Here is a 16570-nt window from a genome sequence, read left to right as displayed (position 1 = left end):
TCTTATCGAGCCTGTGCGTTCATAAGAATCTGCGTGGTGCCGAATTTGAATAATAATAAGAAACTTCTCCCTGCTCTCGATTCTTCGTTCTTCCGCTTGAATATCCTTTTTATTTATTTTTTATTTTTTAATGTTTCTTTCCTGTTGGGTCGGACAGCATCTGACGTTCAGAGCAGCCTCCTTGTTCATGCTGATGATATGCTCTCGGTTCAAAGTCACATGAACCTGACGTCATATCTGTCAAGAAGATTAAGAAGGGAAGTATAGAAGATGAAAGAACGTTGCACCGATCCCCCCGGGCTCACCGCCCCTAATTTCCCGCTTAAACGCATCAATTAGGGTAACGATCCAATTTGCAACTTATTATATTTTTTCTTATCTTTTCCCCGCCTTTGTGACAGCCAGCTACGCTCCAAGCGACGCCTCAGCGCTCGCTGAAAATCTTACGCAGGCACCAAACACACCCCTGCTTTCTTAGTCTTTTTTTTTTTGCTTTCTTTCGTTTTTTCTTTAGCCTGCATGGCACTATCGTTTGCCCATCTGCAACTTTATTTCTAAACCGTTCCGAGATTTGTTTAGTCGTGTGGCGTACTTGGCCCCGAGTGTTTATATTTGGGCTCGCCCTAGAAGGGCTGCCCATTGTTAGCGCTAGCATATCGAAGCTCATTTCATGCCCTTCCCTCTCGAAATGCGCCATTTGTCTTGATACGGCACTGCCAGCTTAACTTCGAGGAAGCCGATATGGAAGAAAATGTCCCGTGCCAGGAAACAAAGCACAAATTTGAAGTAATATGGTTTGTCGATGTATATTGCATAATAGGGTGCAGCGTCCAGATGGTGATAACGGTGGAAACGAATTGGAGAGAAGATAATATCAGCGGCAGACATCAATAATAAAGTACAGTGGTTACGTCTGAGCAGACTTGCGGGTACAGACGTCCTAAGGTCAGCTTTCTTTAACGATAAGAGCGTTCGTTTATGCTCTGGTGGAAGGATCACGTTGGCTGTGCCTTGATTTCACAAATGTGCAATGCCCTCTATTTTCAAGTAAACATATAGCAGCCCTGTGGTAAACAGACCCTAAATAATTGACGTAAATCTCTAGAATTCACTGGGGGTGATAGATGTAATGGAAACAATACACGTACAATTCTCCATATTACTTTAAAAAAATAAACCTAGAAAGCACGCACACCACAGCTGGCATTTGCAAGACCAAGAAAAAGGTTACCAAACAAACAAACAAACAAACAAACAAACAAACAAACAAACAAACAAACAAACAAACAAACAAACAAACAAACAAACAAACAAACAAACAAACAAACAAACAAACAAACAAACAAACAAACAAACAAACAAACAAACAAACAAACAAACAAACAAACAAGCAAACAAACAAACTCGGAATATGTACTGATACATTGAATAGATGTCCGAGATAACCAACAAGTTTTACGCATCACTAAACAGCCAGTTTTTAATAAACTTAAGCTGCCCACGGGAAAAGCACAGTTCAAAGAGACGGATGTGAGGCTACCGAACAATCTCAATACGTCACCCACTTCTGCTAGGCATAAAGCGAACAATGCAATAACATACACATTACGTTGCTACACGCACCAGAACGGGAACCTATACAAAGACAAAAACATCCGTCCTGTGTACTGTGGATACTGTTCTTAAACTCGCTACGAATGCGAACTTACGGCAAAGTTTGGAAACTTCGCTCTATTGACTTCTCCTTGGTGTTCGTGACACAAGCATTTTCTTTTAAATTAAATTTGCTAACTTAATACCAGGCAACAATCAACTTTCGGTTAGCATGGTTCCTGTCGGTATTCCTACTGAAAGGAGGAGCAATATCGAATGGCGCGAGACTTCAGATAGTTCGCAAGGTACGTGTATAGCCGTGCGTTAAGTTCACGTGTCATCTGTGCAGCGCGTTAAAGACAAATAGAGCATAAAGAAAATCGCTGATAGCGCCCCGCAATTCTTGTTGCATTTGTACGTGCTTAATCGCTCGCCAATGGAATACGCCTTAACGAGTCCGAGACGAGACAAGGGATTATTATTGTCCTCTTTTTTTCATGCGTTTCCCATTAGCAACGTGGGTTTTCGTGCCACACGCTCTTATTTTACTTCCGCGTGCACCTCGAATGATGTGCTGGAAACAAACGATACAAGATAGTTCAGATAAATGTTCCACAATGGAAGCCTGATATAGAAACATGGCACAAATGCGTCGAACTAGACTCATACGCATGAAAAAGCATACCGAAGCGTGTGTTAGATTTCTTCGTTACATCTTTCTCGCTCGTTCTTTCTTTCTTTTTGACAGATAGACGCCCTGAAGAGTGCGGTGGGAACGATTAATCTGCAGCAGAGGGTAAAAAGCATTTTGACTCTACTTCATTGCTTCAGTTTTGTTTTTTTTCATCACTCTAGTTTTCGTGGAAACGTCGCGTATCTCTCTATCTCTATTGGCTGAAACGAGCAATCTATGTGAGTATATGCTTCTGCGTGGGAGGCATTCGCGGTCTCGGCGGCGGTGTGGCAGCCGTCATAATGACCGTGATGGATATTACCGACGCGTCAGGACTGCCTTGATCGATGGCGAAAAAGACGGCATTTACCGCGAGCTCCCCGATGGCCTACGCCAACAGCACGAATGGAATCGTTTGAGCACGAGGAGAAGGAAAATTCTGGAGAGAGAACAAGAGAGATGATGAGGCGAACGATAAGGTGTCTATTATGCTATTAATGCATTGACATCTCACATATATTGCTCAGCTCATAATTTTGACGCCCCGTTAATCCGGTAACATATTTAGAATACCAACTGGCACTAAGACAATCACCCGATTAACTTGGCATCAAGATTTCGTGCCAGTAATTTTTCAAAGCTATTCATATTGTCGACCAGCATTATGGCAAGAAGTGAATGCAACATTTCTGCCCGATCAAAATGACAGAATGACGTAGCATGCTATATTTTAGCTTGAAGGTGCGCATCCAAATAGTCGAGAACAGGAAGCTCTGCTCAAACACTCTCTTTTCTCGCCTCGACGTAGGATGTAATTGGCATCTTGGATTTCCCTGCAGAAATAAATAAACGTGACTGAGGCCTGGTTGTTTAATTCCGATCTCCGACTCGGCCCGCTCACATCGGTTTCATGCTCAGAGACTTTACCTTAGGTCGCAGCTAAGACGTCAAGTCTCAGCTGTCCCTTTGTCCCCACAACGCCAGAGTCACTTTACTGCGACATCCAATGTACAGCTGTGGGAGGGTGTGGGCAAGTAAGTCACATGACTCGACAGAGACCCATACTCTGCTACAGTTCAAGACAGCACGTTGCACAAAGAGCAAGTGCCTTTAAAAGGCTATAGTCTCTAGAAGCACCTTCGTTAACACGCGCTTTCGTAAGTGTAATGTCTAGATATAACTTCGCTAGCAAGTGCCTCCTAAAAGTCTAGCGTTTAGATACAACTTGGTTAGCAGATGCCTTTGTTGGCATATATCCTTGTTACAGTCAGTAGCAAGAAACAAGTTCAATACAAAAGAGCAAGTATGTTGAAACCAATGTGGCGTTGTTATCAGCACATGTTTTATCCATTGCCGTCATACATATTTGATGACTAAAGAATTTTCGTGTATTTGTTGGCGCGTGTTATGTACCCAAAAGTGGTTTCCGTATTCGAGACAGCAGCAACGCCGTAGAACAATGCTGAAGTCATCTGCGCTCCACACTCCGGCTCGCGTGGTAACATAGCCACTTTTGAAAAGATGAGACAGAAGGAATGTTAGTTAAAAATAAACTTATTTAAATTCTAGGGTGTTACGTGCCAAAACGACGTTCGGATTATTAGGCACGCAGTAGCGGGGGAACTCCGATTTGTTTTGGTCATCTGGGGTTCTCTAACGTGCGCCTAAATCTAAGTGCATGAGCGTGCGAGTGTGTTTCCATTCCCCCCCCCCCCCCCCCCTCCCGCCCCCTTGAAACGCGGCAGCTGCGGCCGGGATCAATACCCGCAACCTCGAGCTCAGCAGCGAAAAAAAGAAAGAAAAAAAAACCGAAGAGCAATAACGGCACCCAGTAAGTTGACGCCAAGTAGCCCTTCAAAAGATACAAGCCGCTGTAGAGCGCATTCTATCATTATGGCAGCTTCTTCTCCACTATCCGTTGAAACAAAAGGACCCTCAGCAGATGTCACATCATCGTTAATACGTATGCGTCTGCCTACTCATCTGCATTTCAAGTTTCAATGAACACGATTACGACGCTTTTATTGCTCACCTGCATGCTCTGACGGATCAGGTTATGCAAGGAACTACGGTTTGAGTTGCAGTGTATATTATTGTTTTCTTTTTCTTCGTTTTTATTCTTAAGCTGCACCATGAAATTACGCAAGTGACCTTTCCTTCTTAAACGATTAACAAAAAGAGGTCTTGCTGCTATCCTACGGCTCCGCGATGCTTCTGCTCTTGCTTATGCAACGGCATCGCGATTTGAAATGATCTAGGGGATAAATCGAATGTCGCAGGTATAAGAAAGCTCAAACACCGTACCGCCGTCGCTCGGAACGTTTTAAGAATATCAGCCACGTGAGAGATTGCCGGCTCGAGCTCGAGGGCTGCTCATTTCAGCTCGGAACGGGCTTTTACGGTTACGAAACGTATTTGTCAGCACGCGCCGAAGTCGCAGAGAGTTCTTAAACCTTTTTTTTTTTTACTGTTATTCTGTAGGGTGCCGCCAGAAACAGGACTGCGGGATGCGACTCTGCAACATAAGTGTATCTATTAGGAAGTACAGGCCCGGTACAAAAATACAACGAGACAAATATCGACACCAACAGTTCTTAGGCAAACGGCGATTAACAAAGGATGCGCCAGTGCGGTGTTTAGGGAAGCCTGCGTCTTTGAGCTTTTGAATTTAGAGCCGTGTGCAGGGCTTTACGAAATTTTTCCAGAATCAACGAGCCCGCGCGCCTACGGCGAACAGCGAATAATCTTTCCTGAGCACCCCTTTACATAAAGGCAATCTTATTGTTACGGGAACCTGTGCGCTCGGTGCAAGACTGCACCGAGCGCACAGGTTTCAGCAGGTTTTCAGTCCGACAGGAGGGCCTCTGACTCAGCCCCACTACAATGTCTTTGTCTTCACCAGTGCTCGTCACATTATTTATAGAAGCATTTATTATTCTGAAGAATAGCGCTGATGAAATCCTTGCAGCGGCTCACGGGATAGTGTTGCAGCGTTCGATGAGCTTCCACCTAGCTGCCCAACCAGGGAAGGGGAGTGGCTATCTCGTTAAAAAGAAAAGCACGATAACATGCTTCTTTTTCATATTCAATTAAAGGGAATTGAATCTGGCTAGTTTTTAATGGCACTGCCAGAAAGGCGCAACATGCGTGCATGTTTGAGAACATCCAACGATGGTCGCAGAAGTTTAGCTGTTACAGCTTGCCTGGCTGAACGTTATGGGATGGCAGTATACGGTTTCTGCCAGTACACAATGTAGTCCACGCTGAATGTATTCAAGTAAAACTACTCATATAAGTTTCTTAGAACGTGGAGTGAGTTAAAGAAGGTCGTTGCGACACTTACCTACAGTTGCTCTGACAGTGAGCTATACACGTTCGATGAGAGTTAAGGTAAAGCTAAACCTTCAGAGAAGCCCCCGTTTCAGGGCAACGTCACTTAAACACCACGGTCGCGTAGACAAGCAGACAAAGAATGCGAGCATCAAGGCGGAACTGGACGCATGTTGACACCCTCCGAACAATACTGCTAGTGATGAAATTAGCATGTCGATTCGTCTTACACAACGTGCTCTAATAAATCCTTATTCACTGACAAAGTCCGCACAGACTTCAAATTTGAAGCAATCTTATGAGCCTCGGAATGACCGGCGGATGATGATCGCTATGTATATTATAACCCTCTGTGCTTCCAGTATACCACCAACCGCTATACCGCCGCCACCAATGATGATGATGATGATGATGATGATGATAGTGGTGGTGATGGTGCGCCCTTTTGTATATGTCCCCAACTTATAATGACGTGACGCTATAGGCGTGAAAAAGTGAGGGAAATACAAACTGTGCCGCTGAGAAGCTTCGAGAGAATGTGCTTCCATCAAACCCGCGTGACAAATAATCGAGCAACGTCGGCGAACGCATCCTAGACTCACAGGACTACCTGCAGCCCATGGACTACGCATTATCAATGAAACAGAAGAGTGGAGCGGTGTGATGGAGGATGGCAATAGGGAACGAGCTATAGAAGGCATACACGCCAAGCGATACACCGCTCCGCGCGTTTTGTCTACCACTTTTCGGCTGCGCCGCTCCGTCACGCAGGTTATGCGTATCTCGGGACAGCCACGAGGAAGGCCCGCCGGCACTCGATCGAAAGACTCTTTGAGAAGCTCTATAGCGTCGCATATCTTTAAATTTATTTTCATGTGTGTGTGTGCGCGCGTGTGTCATCGTTGTTGTCTATAGCTTCCAGTTACGCGCCACATTTGGTTAGCGCCAGTGTGACGGACGCGGCTTCGATGCATTTAAAATAGGAACGTCTTTTCGGCCAGGGGCCGTGTCAAGCTCTCGTCCCCGTTTTACCGAACCGGCCGTTTGATCGAACGCCGCCATTTGCGGAACCACAGGACGAGCACTCCTTTATCGCAGAAAAGAGATAGACCGCTCTGCCTTGTTTCTTTCCGCGCCACCGCGTGCATTTGTGCTTGATGCATACTTCTAGTTTCTGTGTATTGGGGCCAAATCGAAAGGGCCGCTTCGTGCGTGTTGGGAGGCCGCAGAAACGCGATACAGGCCGCGACTCGGCAACAACAGCGAAGCGTGAAGGTTGCTAAGTTGCTCAGTCAGGGGCTGTCACTTTAAATGGAAATGGCGCCCCTATAATGCGACCGCGACAGAAATGACGTGACAAGTACTGTGACCGATTGGCCCATTTCATTGCACGTGCCGAGGTAAGTAGTGAGTGTATGGTATCCTGAAGAGAACTGTATTTCTCTCTACATAGTGACATACTGCGTGCTCTATTTTAAATGTAAACAATTCCATTAAGACAGCAGATTATTCAGTAAACAGTGAAGGTATAGTCATTGCGCTGGAAAGAATGCTAGGCGGCTCGCAATATTATTAGCTCTGCAAGCAAACGTCCAGAAAGACAACCGAGGAGGCACACAGGCAAACGCGCTTTGAAACAAGGGCTGTCATGCAGGCTCGCAAAACATTTGTAAAAGTTCAATGCGCGCGCGCATTGCTGTTTAATCAGGCGAGATTTCATGCGGCACGTTACATTTAAAATTGCTATATTTATCGCTACGCGGCCTCGCATGCGACAAACAATAAGATAGCGCTACACATGTAGGTCGGTGCACTGTAGCCACAAAAAAGCAAACAAAACAAGCCGTTTGCTGAGCTAAGAAACCTGCCTTCGCGTTGTGCCATTACACTTGTCTAAATTTGCGTGCACTGCTAAAAACGGAAGAAAAGGTTGCCTTACACTGCACACACTGCTCTTACAATTCATACAAGCTACCTGACGGGGCCTTCTTGCCTAGTGTTTGAAATATTCACGTGCACTTGCGAGTAGAGCCAAATGAACTTTTCTTGAATCAAGCTGCTCGAGAGGTGCAGGTGTTCTTCGAGCGATAACTCTGTGACTACGAAACCATCCTGCCCGGGCTTACACCTACCTTTCTCTTTCTGTTTCTTAGTATACTGTAGATTAAACTACGTATATCTTCGTAGAAGACACTACGCACCGCACTTTCGATTCTTAAATCATATTTAAAGCAGCGACAGCAGTGCAAGCGAAGCCGGCGAGCGAGCTGGGTCCGCGGAACGTGTGCCTTATACAATGTTTCGCATAGCGCGCGCTCTTTCGCAGGTCCATAAAATATGCACCGTCATTTCCTCTTTGTCCTCTATATACTGTTCAAGCGCATCGCGCAGGATAAGCGCGTGATAACATCTCGCGTTTTTTTAAGGGCCGTGTAAGAACAAAAGCCTCCGACAGTTTGGGGGCACACAGATAAATAAGAAAGACACGGGGAAAGAAAGGGTAGGCGATGCCGGTAGAAGCAGGATTTCCAGGCGGAACATATAGGCGTGTTTTGGAGGATGCCTTAGGGAGGGCGCCGCCGCGCGCTAATCTTCCCTCGACATTTCGCGGCACGCTTTGCAAGGCATCTGTCCCGCATTCTTCGGCCCCCCGAGTCAATTAGTTAATTGGTGTCCCCGTCCTCCCAGCCACACACACTCTTTCTCTCTGACACCTCCTCTCCAGTTCGTTTCCTTCATCCGCGGCGTTTTCTCGAGGCAGAACAACGGGAAACAAAGGCGGGGAAGCCAGAAATAGATATCGCCGAGGGAAGAACACACGGGCTCGCGCGTGTCTGTGCGTGCACAGCCATTTACGTATTAATAAAGCCAGTCTCGGGCAAAAGAGCTTGTCGCTGAAGTAAACGCATGTGGGCGTCGCGTGCTTGCAAGCAGCACTCATAATGACTGGGTATAAATGTTTCTCCATTCCTGCTTGTGGCAGGAGCATTTGTTTCGGGCGAAATTTATAGGAACTAGAAATTGTCGCGCTAATTACTCCCCCCCTCCCTCCCCCCTGTTTTCCTACCCCTACGCTCCAAACCCCAGCCTTCATTTTATTGTGGGGGAAACAAATGTGATCCTACATTGTTGGTAAGTCAACCAAACTTTGGACTCTTTAGCCCTTTTGCAGGCATGGTCGCTATAGAAATGTCAATTAGGGTGTACACGCCTGTCTAGGACAGAGTTATTCACGGCATTGATCTCTCATCTGCTCCAAAATTGCGGCTCCATCGTCGCTTTTTAAGAGAAACAGTTTTCTCCGAAGAAGTCAAATACACGGCGCATTCGAGAACTGTAACTCCGCCGAAGAACCGATTGGGGAGATAAAGCGCCTGTTAAACAAGAAAAAAAAAAGAATGCTGTAAGCAAGCTGCGAGTGCGAAAGAAGCCGGACTGGGACGTGTTGGATGAAATGCGGCAACCCACACTGGTCAGATCACATTGACTCGTCTCGAGCTTTCGTTTTTCCCAAATTCCTAGACACGGTCGAATCATGGTCGAATTGGTTTGTCGCAATAGCCAGTGGGGCCCTGGAAGAGGGGCTCCACCCACAGTAACCAAGCACGATCTTTATTTAAATAAAGTTGTTTCTCTCTCTCTCTTTTCCCAAATTCACAACTGCTCTCCTGCCGTGGTCGCATTGGTGCACACTTTCTTCTGGAACAGTCGATACGCCAACGAAGCGTAGCGAGTTCTCTTTTCCAGCCGTAAACTACTGCTCGCTTGCTGACTCTGCGCGCGTAACTTGCATAAGAAAGTTGGATTTTTTGGAGGCGAAAATAGGAATTCGTTGAGAGCAAGGTAAATTGCAGTTGAAATTTAACTTTCGCTCAGAGAAATATATCTACGGTGAGGCAGTCCCACAAAATGTGACATGGCGCGTTACTTGGTGGGTGCCGCTGCGGTGTTGCTAGCGCTCGGCTGTGGAGTATCCGGGGAGAGCGAAGAGAATACGAGAATGCCTGGCCAGCGTCCTCATGAACACCTCCCCCTCTCCCGCCTTTTTGCAGCCTGGAGGAGGGGCTACCGACATAGGGTGTGCTTGCCATGGTATATCGAACCTTGAAGATTGGACTTGCAGAAAATATAACCTGAAAACGCGTGATCCTCGCTCGAAACAAAGATCCTGGAAGTAAAAGCAATATTCAATAATTCCCCGGTCGAAACGTTCTATAATACTTGTCAAAGACAGCGTTAGCTCCATTGGAATCCGCTGGAATTCCGCTGAGCGGCATTTTATATAAACCGCCAAGAAGTATAAGCAAGAACAAGTGCTCCACACCTCGGGGAAAAAAGAGTGGCGTTATATGCGGTCACGTGGGTCACCACCACGTCACCCACACGACCGCTGATAACGCTGTAACCGGGATCGACCTTCTAACAGCGGAGCTGTTTAAGCCAGCCGTGTAAGTTGTGCCGCGAGCCGCAAAACCTCGCCGAGCTATGACGTCACTGCGTTGCCTAGCAACCACCTCGCGGAGCGGCGTGTGCTTTGCCTCCTCTCCGTGCCGTGTAGAGAGAGATTATTGTTGGAAAGGGTGAAAGATTGGGTTAAAGTGCAGCGCGATAACTGTCTCTCAATAGAGGACACCTCAACCGCGCTGCACAGGGGGATGGGGAGTGAAAGGAAAGAGAAGGGAAAGAGGTCGCAGGCGCAGGAGCGGAAGCAGCAGGAGCATCATCTAAGGCGCCGCAGACGCGTGGGGTTCGCGTCGCACACTGTCGGAAATTTGAACAGGTCGTAAGAAAAAAAAAAAGTAACAACAACAACCACAACAATAAAAACAATAAAAACAACAACAACAAACAAACAAACAAACAAACAGAGGAAGGGCGTAGCCGCCGAGAGGCACCCGCCAGACCCCATCGCCAACACAGCACCCCGGGCGGCCCCGAAAGAGCCGCCGGGAGCCCACACGGGAGGCCTACAGGCGGTCGACCAAACCCACGTCGTCGGCAAAGTTCAACAGAGCGCGGAAGAGTTTGCCGTGGCTCGATGTGCAGCCCGAGGGGTGCAAGACGTCCTCCACCGTCAAGCAGGGGAGGTTCTGCGCGCGGTAAACGCGGGCAAGAGTAGCGCGCGCCGTCGACGAAGCACTGCACTCGCACATCAGATGTTGCCGTGCCGTGCCGTGTACATGTTGCCTTGACATAGGACGTTAAGGAGAGAGAAGGAGAGCATGCGCGCGGCGCGCTATGCTAGGGAGAGAGAATGAGAGAGACAGAAAAAGAAATGTAGCAGCACCAACGAGGCAACGCGCAGACCTGTTGCCGACGCCGTTCGCGTTTCCCCGTTTTGCCGCGTTCGCGCGGTGTCCGTGACTGCAGGAGGCGCTTCTGGCGGCGGATCGGCAGGTTTCGACCAGCCACGCCCCGGCAAGTGTGGAGGCCCAGCTTGGCCCTGACTTCACCGGGGGGATAAAGCTCGGAGCCGCCGCGACGGTGGCAGAACTCTCGTTGACTCTGTGGCCAGTACATGCAGCCTTGACATGGGACTACCAAAGAAGATCCGGACACCCGAAGAAGAAGCCACTCATCTTGAAGCGCGTCGCGCGGCCAAGCGAGAATCTGCGCGTGGGCGGCGAGCCGATTCAGAATACCGTGCCTAGCACCACTTAGCATTTCCTAGCAAAGCTTAGCCAAGCCTAGTAAAACCTGGAAGAAGCTAGGTCGATCACCAGTACCGCTGTTCACTCCAGCCTTGCACCACTAGTGCAAGCTGTCCATTTTTTATTTACTCGGCGAGAAACCGAGCGAGCAGACGCGCCAAACCCACGAATAAACACCACATAGAAAGCTTCACTTTAAAGAGAGAATTATACGCTTATCTTTGTTACAGGGAGCGTATTTAGGTGCATTTAGTTGTTACAGCGAAGCTGTTAAGGGCTCACCTTTCGATCGTCGCGTCCGGCAATAGAAAAAACTATCATTGGCCGTACGCTGTATGTGCGAGTGAAAGCGGGCGAGGGCGAGGGACGCACGCATGGCGGAGAGCAAACGCGACTTATGTGCGAGTGAAAGAGCGTGAGGGAGAGGGACGCGCGCTTTCACCAATGCGCGCAGCGTTGGTGACGTGTTTATGAAGAACGTGCCAACCTTTATCGTACACCCTATGGTGGTGTACCGTAGCGACCATAAGGCCATGGTCCCTGTGGTCACTAAATAAATGAAAACCACCGGATCATACATATTTCTCATTCTTTATTAGTTCAAATAAACAATTACACCATCACATCTTAATAGTCATAATTGGAAATACATAATTCCCGCCATAGTACAGCTTCGCTGCTCTTCCCTCTCCACCGCAGTGGAAGGGCTGAGAGTTGTTTTTTTCTTTGCGAAATTCTATAGAGAGCAGAGCTGGTCACCCGAATATTTGCAGTAGCAGTATGCAGATTGCTATATAATCTGTTTCATTATGTGTGTACCATATCCCATCTCTTAGCGCCCGCCGGAACAGACCAACCAACCAACCACTGATCGAAGGACTGGACCATCGCATAGGTATGGCTACGGTCATGCAGGCTCCGGCCATGAGGTAGCCGCAAAAATGAGCTAGATATAATTTTTAGAGTAGACACTCTCAGAACGGAGTACCGCATAGTCCATAGTCTCAATATGAGATGTAATACGGCCACTAAGGAGAAATAAGGAGAGAGAAATAAAAGAAATTAAACGTAATACCTGGTCGGAAGTAATTTTGTGGAAGTAATGTTGCTTATTATGTTGGAGATGATCAAGACAGAACTCCACTTTCCCATATTTTGCGCCCAAAAACCTCAGTATGTCATCACAGATTTCAAAGCACTAGCTTGCACATATTTGGGCGATTTTGGCGTAGAAAAAGTGCTCACAGCTTGCGAGGCTGAAACACTGATGCCTTTAGAACGCGTTCCACTCGTTGTTTACTGATCAACGATTAACTATTACCCAGTGAACACTGTCAAAAGCCATGATGTCACGGTGATTTGGTGCAGGAAACTCCGGCTGGTGTCACCACCTGTCTCTCGTTTTCGGGCTTATTCTGGCTCACCAAGTTTCCTAGCCATAAGAATAACAGTGACCGTTTGGTATTGCAAGAGGTAATGTGCTTATTCAGCTTAGCAGAGTTATCAAATTAGACCACACGTTTTTGTTTCAAGTTACGTCGAAGTAAGTACACATTTGAGCTCGAACGCACTGCCACGTAATAATCGCTAATTCTAATTTGTTCCTGCCGTTGTCAAATGTCGCAGTTTGAATAAAAGGCGCACACTTAGTAAATTTTGCTGCCGTACCTGCTACTGTCTTACTGTTTTGTTATGTACATGAAATATATATATATATATATATATATATATATATATATATATATATAGTGCGACGTGCACTTTTCTCCGGATTCTCTGGTGCTTCTCTGGTTACCCATCCGCCGTGTGGGCCTTTCCGAAAAGCTTCTGTCGCGCTACACTAGCCCATACCGTGCGGTGCGACAAGTGACCGCTGTCACGTATGAAATCATCCCCGCCGGCCTTTTAGACATCGTTCACGTGGCGAGACTAAAGCCATACCACACACCTTTCACCGCGGAAGTGTAGCTTAAGCATCAGGACGGTGCTCCTACTGCCGGGGGTGATGATACGAAACAGCCGCCAAGGAGAAGAAAGACGACGTGTTCCCGCTTGATATAGCGCCGCCATTTTGGCCTCCGCTGGCTTCCCTGTAAATAAATTGTAAATAGCCCGGGGCATCAGCTACACGTAACAATATATATATATATATATATATATATATATATATATATATATAACACTCCCAGGGTGTTAGTTCTAGTTGTAAAACATAAATACCCCAGAAAGTTGATGGGAACACGGCTCCGCGGTAGCTCAATGGTAAGAGCATCGCACGCGTAATGCGAAGACGTGGGATCGTTCCCCACCTGCGGACAGTTGTTTTTTCATCCATTTTCATTTCCATTAATTTATCATTTCTTTAATTCAATTAGTAAGTACAAGTAATTTCCCCTATGCTATCATTGGTGTGATTGTTTGTTGGCTTCTTATGATAATATATATATATATATATATATATATATATATATATATATATATATTGAGTGAAATGCTGAGAGAAAGATCGCTCTTCTTATTAATGACGTTATGGCACAACGGCTACATCAACTGTTCCGATAGGATGAAGTGACAGACCTGATATTGCCGGCATCTCTCGAAAAAATCCCACACAGAGACTGCCATCCTAAATGCCTGCTTCTTATGCCGTCGTACTTATGTGTGCTATCCATATGTACCATTTTCTTTCCGCGAAAACTGACTGTGATTATTTACAGCAGCATATTAGTTCCGCATTCCGCGACGAGTTTGCATATAAAGTTTTTCGATACATTTTTTTTGTCCAGCGCAGTGTAGTCTTTGCATAAAGCATTCTCTTTAATGAATTACATAAAAAATTAATTATGTTGACTCAATTATAGATACCGCTTCTGCGAGAACAGCAAGGATGAAGTGAAGTGTGTGTATTCAAATAACTGGATTAGGATTAGTGTATAATGCTTAGCAAAATGCTACCGTATTCCGGAAAGTGTGCAAGAAAACAACCACTACTGAAACTACACTCGGAATCGGAACTGTACATTTATCACCGCCTGACCCGTCGAAACGTGTGCGATTATGCCAGGAGTTTGATGATTGTTTCTTCGAGCGATTTATTCCTCTCGCATTTTATATGCGAGTTCAGTATAGTTGTTTCCTCTTATTTAAAATAAGTACCACATAGAATAACACCAGAGTACACACTGCATTGAAAAAAAAAAAAAGCGAAGGGGAACTGGGAGGTTTTGAGCGATACGGTTAGTAAATAATAAGAGACAGAGATAGAGAGAGACGAGCTTACTTGAAACGCCGCGAAGCATTCGCCCCTCTGACGAAGAACGAACGTTTCAAATTAAAAACGCTGCAAGGGATTCACTGTTTACTCGGGCAAGCAACAAAAGAGGGAAGTGTGCTCGAAAACTGGATTTGCATACAATCCCACCGACGCGTGTCTGCGCGAACGTTCGCGTCACCGCAGGAAATAAAGCCCGACCGGTAAAAGAACGAAATAAAAGCCAGAAACAATCATGGCAGGAGTGATACGAGGAAAAAAAAAAAGGGGGAGGAAAAGTAATAATAAAAGCTGTTTGATATGAGCATTAACCACGGCTTGCGGGGAGTTTGAGCCGCTAGAGCGCGTACGATTCATTTCCATGATGCCACGGCGAAGGGCCCGGGGCGGGCACGTAATGAAGCGCGCAACTATGAAGAAGGAGAAAATTAAAGAAACAAGAAAAAACAGTAAAAGCAGGCAACAAAAGCCCGAAAAAGAAGGTAGAGGTAGAGCGGGTTCTCAACGAGTCAGGTTAAGCCACAGCGAAGGGTGATTCTGCAGACGAGCTCTCGAAAATGCTCGTTTAATGCAGAGTGTTAGGGCACACGGTCCAAGCGCTCCATAGTCATAACCAATAAAAAGGTCACATTTTATTCGGGGATTTGCACCTGGAACGAGAGGGCGATTGCGTTAATATGATGGTCTCTTTGGGGAGCAGCAGTGTTCTTTTTTTTTTTTGTCTTTCTTTCACGTGGCTCTCTGCGTTCTTTCCCGGGGATGACATTCGAGTACAAGTATGGAAAACGCTCTCTGCGACAGGAATGTGCTAAGTGTCTTCAACGTTTGCAGCTTTGCTCACCTAGAAAGGGCGGCATACCAGAATACGTTGTGCCTGCAGCTGATACTACACGGACCTTTGAATAAGTAAATTCACAACTACGTTCTCAAGGCGTGAAACAGTTGTTCTTACGTTTAACTCTTGAGATGCCGTGTGATTTCACGCGCCGAAATAAGGAGCAATGCTTAGCAGTTGCTATAACAGAAAAAAAAATATACCATGAAAGGGGTATTTATTCAAATTCGTCCAAGAGAACGAAAGATAGGAACAGTCCTATAGCTCTTGGCATCAACAACACGAGAGCTCGGGTTTCGCGCCGAAGAGATGGCAGTGCCTACAGCGCTGCATGCATATTCTCCACTACAATTTCCCCCGCAGCGAACTTGAGCCATCTTGGTGACCTAAGGTGATGACACGACGAGGGGGTCGTGGTATCGGCTTTAGGCGGTTGACGTGAACCGTCTCGCGGCCACGGCGGCTCATGTCCGACGATGGCGTCACCGGCTGGACTACATAGTTCACAGGCGATGTACACTCGACGATCCGGTACGGACCCTGATATTTTGGAGCAAGCCTTGGGCTAAGGCCTGGGTGTGGAATGGCAGCCGAAGCCAGACGTGAGAATCAATGGCGAATGACGGTGCAGGCTGATCGTGGTCGCGGCAATCTTTCTGGATGCGTTGGGTATCGGACGTCAATGAGCGAGCCAGCTGACGGCACTCTTCAGCATGCCGAGTAACTTCTGAAAGAAGGGTGAATTCAGAGGCGTCGGGGTGACACGGAAGTACGGTGTCGAGAGTAGAGGATGGGTGACGTCGATAAAGAAGATAAATGGAGAGAAGCCTGTGGTAGCCTGAGTGGCGGTATTTTACGCGTACGTAACAAAAGGGTCGTCCCAATCGGAATGGTCAGACGCAACTTATAATATAAGCATGTCACCGCGGCTGAACCGTTCCTTCGCCATTGAAGGAACAAGAAAACTCGGGTCTCACGCCGAAGCGATGGCAGTGCCCACAGCGCTGCATGCATATTCTCCACTACATTGAAACATTCTCTTGTTAAAATTTACGGATAAGCTGAACAAAACGGCTGTCCCTCGTGGCTCGCCCAAATTTGTGCGAATGAGCTCTTCAGGCATACTACCGATATGAGTGATATTCTCGGTAGACTTTCTTGCACATTTGGGACTACGGCTGATAGCGTCATTATTAAGAATAATAAGAAGAAAATTG

This window comes from Dermacentor silvarum, chromosome 2 (assembly GCF_013339745.2).
Source record: "Dermacentor silvarum isolate Dsil-2018 chromosome 2, BIME_Dsil_1.4, whole genome shotgun sequence".
NCBI classification, from domain to species: domain Eukaryota; kingdom Metazoa; phylum Arthropoda; class Arachnida; order Ixodida; family Ixodidae; genus Dermacentor; species Dermacentor silvarum.
The sequence above is the reverse complement of the archived record's forward strand: the minus strand, read 5'-3'. Positions refer to the sequence as shown.